The sequence below is a fragment of the Salvelinus namaycush genome, chromosome 5, assembly GCF_016432855.1.
Source record: "Salvelinus namaycush isolate Seneca chromosome 5, SaNama_1.0, whole genome shotgun sequence".
Taxonomy (NCBI): Eukaryota; Metazoa; Chordata; class Actinopteri; order Salmoniformes; family Salmonidae; genus Salvelinus; species Salvelinus namaycush.
The window spans coordinates 71,102,052-71,108,051 of NC_052311.1; positions in this window are offsets into that span (position 1 = coordinate 71,102,052).

Here is a 6,000-nt window from a genome sequence, read left to right on the forward strand (position 1 = left end):
ACATACAAAACTCTAGATCACCTCTACTCCACACACAGAAACACATACAAAACTCTAGATCACCTCTACTCCACACACAGAGACACATACAAAACTCTAGATCACCTCTACTCCACACACAGAAACACATACAAAACTCTAGATCACCTTTACACCACACACAGAGACACATACAAAACTCTAGATCACCTTTACTCCACACACAGAAACACATACAAAACTCTAGATCACCTTTACACCACACACAGAGACACATACAAAACCCTAGATCACCTCTACTCCACACACAGAAACACATACAAAACTCTAGATCACCTCTACTCCACACACAGAAACACATACAAAACTCTAGATCACCTCTACTCCACACACAGAGACACATACAAAACCCTAGATCACCTCTACTCCACACACAGAAACACATACAAAACTCTAGATCACCTCTACTCCACACACAGAAACACATACAAAACTCTAGATCACCTCTACTCCACACACAGAAACACATACAAAACTCTAGATCACCTCTACTCCACACACAGAGACACATACAAAACTCTAGATCACCTCTACTCCACACACAGAGACACATACAAAACCCTAGATCACCTCTACTCCACACACAGAAACACATACAAAACTCTAGATCACCTCTACTCCACACACAGAAACACATACAAAACTCTAGATCACCTCTACTCCACACACAGAAACACATACAAAACTCTAGATCACCTCTACTCCACACACAGAGACACATACAAAACTCTAGATCACCTTTACTCCACACACAGAGACACATACAAAACTCTAGATCACCTTTACTCCACACACAGAAACACATACAAAACTCTAGATCACATTTACTCCACACACAGAGACACTTACAAAACTCTAGATCACCTTTACTCCACACACAGAGACACATACAAAACTCTAGATCACCTCTACTCCACACACAGAGACACATACAAAACTCTAGATCACCTCTACTCCACACACAGAGACACATACAAAACTCTAGATCACCTCTACTCCACACACAGAGACACATACACAACTCTAGATCACCTCTACTCCACACACAGAAACACATACAAAACTCTAGATCACCTCTACTCCACACACAGAAACACTTACAAAACTCTAGATCACCTCTACTCCACACACAGAGACACATACAAAACTCTAGATCTCCTTTACTCCACACACAGAGACACATACAAAACTCTAGATCTCCTTTACTCCACACACAGAGACACATACAAAACTCTGGACCCCTTTACTCCACACACAGAGACACATACAAAACTCTAGATCTCCTTTACTCCACACACAGAAACACATACAAAACTCTAGATCACCTCTACTCCACACACAGAAACACATACAAAACTCTAGATCACCTTTACTCCACACACAGAAACACATACAAAACTCTAGATCACCTCTACTCCACACACAGAGACACATACAAAACTCTAGATCACCTCTACTCCACACACAGAAACACATACAAAACTCTAGATCACCTTTACTCCACACACAGAAACACATACAAAACTCTAGATCACCTCTACTCCACACACAGAGACACATACAAAACTCTAGATCACCTCTACTCCACACACAGAAACACATACAAAACTCTAGATCACCTTTACTCCACACACAGAAACACATACAAAACTCTAGATCACCTCTACTCCACACACAGAAACACATACAAAACTCTAGATCACCTCTACTCCACACACAGAGACACATACAAAACTCTATCTCGCCCTCCATTTGGTAAATCGGACCAGAACTCTATCCTCCTGATTCCTGCTTACAAGCAGAAACTCAAATAGGAAATACCAGCTCAATACGTAAGTGGTCTGATGAAGCGAACACTAAGTTACAGGACTGTTTCGCTAGCACAGACTGAAACATGTTCCAGAATTCATCTGATAAAATGGTGGTATTTACCACATCAGTCACCAGCTTCATTAATAATTGCGTCAATGATGTCATCCCCACAATGACCACACGTACATATCCCAACCAGAAGCCATGGATTACAGGCAACATCCTCACTGAGCTAAAGACTAGAACTGCCGCTTTCAAGGATCGGGACACTAACCCGGATGCTTAAAAGAAATCTCACTACAACCTCCGATGAGCCATCAAACAGTCAAAACGTCAATGCAGGACTAAGATCGAATCCTACTACGTCAGCTCTGACGCTCGTTGGATGTGGCAGGGCTTGTGTAAGGACTATAAACAGGTTAACATTCACATGGCCATGGGGCCAGACGGATCACTAGGATGTATACTCAGAGCATGAGCTGACCAGCTGGTAAGTGTCTTTTCAACCTTCAACATTTTCAACCTTTCCCTGACCCAGTCTATAATACCTACATGTTTCAAGGAGACCACCATAGTCCCTGTGCCCAAGAATGCCAAGGTAACCTGTCTAAATGACTACCGCCCGTGGCACTCACATCTGTTGCCCCGAAATGTTTTTAAAAGCTGTTCAAGGCTCACATCAACACCATCATTCCAGACACGCTGGACCCTTCTCCAATTCGCATACCACCCAAACAGATCCACAGATGATGCAATCTCTATTGCACTCCAAACTGCCCTTTACTACCTGGACAAGAGGAACACCTATGTGAGAATGCTGTTCATTGACTAAAGGGCAGCGTTCAACACGATAGAGCCATCCAAGCTCATCACTAAGCTCAGGATCCTATGACTGAACAACTTCCTCTTCAACTGGACCCTGGACTTCCTGACGGGACGCATCCAGGTGTTGAGGGTAGGCAACAACACATCTGCCACGATGACCCTCAGGGGTGCGTGCTTAGTCCCCTCCTGTACTCCCTGTTTACCCACGACTGCGTGGCCACGAATGACTCCTACACCATCATTAAGATTGCTGACGACATGAAGGTGGTTGGCATGATCACAGACGACGATGAGACAGCCTATAGGGAGGAGGTCAGAGACCTGGCAGTGTGTTACCAGGACAACAACCTCTCCCTCAACGTTATCAAGACAAAGGAGCTGATCATGGACTACAGGAAACGGAGGGCAGAGCACGCCGCCATCCACATCGACAGGGCTGTAGTGGAGCGGGTCGAGAGCTTCAGGTTCCTCCACATCAATAAGGTATTAACATGGTCTACACACACCAACACAGTGGTGAAGAAGGCACAACATCGACAGGGCTGTAGTGGAGCGGGTCGAGAGCTTCAGGTTCCTCCACATCAATAAGGTATTAACATGGTCTACACACACCAACACAGTGGTGAAGAAGGCACAACATCGACAGGGCTGTAGTGGAGCGGGTCGAGAGCTTCAGGTTCCTCCACATCAATAAGGTATTAACATGGTCTACACACACCAACACAGTGGTGAAGAAGGCACAACATCGACAGGGCTGTAGTGGAGCGGGTCGAGAGCTTCAGGTTCCTCCACATCAATAAGGTATTAACATGGTCTACACACACCAACACAGTGGTGAAGAAGGCACAACAACGGCTCTTCCCCCTCAGGAGGCTGAAAAGAGTCGGCATGGGCCCTCAGATCCTCAAAAAGTTATACAGTTGCACGATTGAGAGCATCTTGACTGGCTGCATCACCGCTTGGTATGGCAACTGCTTGGCATTCGACCGCAAGGCGCTACAACAGGGTAGTGCATATGGCCGTGCTGCCTGCCATCTTTATTGCCAAGTTATCATTGACTCAGTACAGGTACCCTGTGCATACAGCCAAGTTATCATTGACTCAGTACTGGTACCCCGTGTATGCAGCCAAGTTATCATGACTCAGTACTGGTACCGCGTGTATACAGCCAAGTTATCATTGACTCAGTACTGTTACCCCGTGTATATAGCCAAGTTATCATTGACTCAGTACTGTTACCCCGTGTATATAGCCAAGTTATCATTGACTCAGTACTGTTACCCCGTGTATATAGCCAAGTTATCATTGACTCAGTACTGTTAGCCCGTGTATACAGCCAAGTTATCATTGACTCAGTACTGTTACCGCGTGTATACAGCCAAGTTATCATTGACTCAGTACTGGTACCCCGTGTATACAGCCAAGTTATCATTGACTCAGTACTGTTACCCCCTGTATACAGCCAAGTTATCATTGACTCAGTACTGGTACCCCGTGTATACAGCCAAGTTATCATTGACTCAGTACTGGTACCGCGTGTATACAGCCAAGTTATCATTGACTCAGTACTGGTACCCCGTGTATACAGCCAAGTTATCATTGACTCAGTACTGGTACCCCGTGTATACAGCCAAGTTATCATTGACTCAGTACTGGTACCTCGTGTATACAGCCAAGTTATCATTGACTCAGTACTGGTACCTCGTGTATACAGCCAAGTTATCACTGACTCAGTACTGGTACCCTGTGTATACAGCCAAGTTATCATTGACTCAGTACTGGTACCTCGTGTATACAGCCAAGTTATCATTGACTCAGTACTGGTACCTCGTGTATACAGCCAAGTTATCGTTGACTCAGTACTGGTACCCCGTGTATACAGCCAAGTTATCATTGACTCAGTACTGGTACCGCGTGTATACAGCCAAGTTATCATTGACTCAGTACTGGTACCGCGTGTATACAGCCAAGTTATCATTGACTCAGTACTGTTACCCCGTGTATACAGCCAAGTTATCATTGACTCAGTACTGGTACCCTGTGTATACAGCCAAGTTATCATTGACTCAGTACTGGTACCCCGTGTATACAGCCAAGTTATCATTGACTCAGTACTGGTACCCCGTGTATATAGCCAAGTTATCATTGACTCAGTACTGGTACCCCGTGTATACAGCCAAGTTATCGTTAGTCATTGTATATTTATTGTTTGTGTTATTATTGTTCTATTATATCTATCTGTATTGTTGGGAAGGGCCCCTAAGTCAGCATTTCACTGTTAGCCTACACCTGTTGTTTACGAGAGTGTGTCTGTCTGAACTGCCCCCAGGCTGGGCTGGGCAAGCATACACTTGCCCCTGGCTTTCTGACAGACAATACAACACACACACACACACACACACACACACACACACACACACACACACACACACACACACACACACACACACACACACACACACACACACACACACACACACACACACTGGAGACCCCAGGCTGTGGGGTAGATATTCAGATCTGAGGGTGCTTTTCCATTAAGCGGAAGAGAGGACTGAGGGACAGAGGTACAGCCAGGAGGACTGAGGGAGAGAGGTACAGCCAGGAGGACTGAGGGAGAGAGGTACAAATCCACACATCCCACTTAACACACACACACACACACACACACACACACACACACACACACACACACACACACACACACACACACACACACACACACACACACACACACACACACACACACACACACACACACACACACACACACACACACACACAGCACATCCTGCATCCTATACACCTCCTCTGCTGTAGCAGCCGTAGAATGGAATCTCCCGAACACACACTTCCGACCCGGCCGACACACTCCCTCTTCAATGGCAAGGTTTGGTCCTTATGTCACAGTGCTCCTGATGATGATGCCTGTAACTCCAGCCTCCCACAGCCAACAGCCAACAGAGAGGAAGACCTTCCTGTTAATTAAATAGTTACTAAGAAAGATAAGTGAGAGTAGAACCAATTAAAAGAGTACAGAAGAATTGTAACGATCGTCGTAATCCTCCTCCTCGGACGAGGAGGAGAGGCGAGAAGGATCAGACCAATATGCAGAGTGGTTAGTGTCCATGATTATTTAATGAAAACAGACTGAACACTTAACATACAAAAACAACAAACGTGACAAACCGCAAACAGTCCCGTGTGGTGCTAACACAGACACGCGATACAACCACCCACAAAACACACGTGAAACCCCGGCTGCCTTAGTATGATTCTCAATCAGGGACAAACGATCTACAGCTGCCTCTGATTGAGAATCAT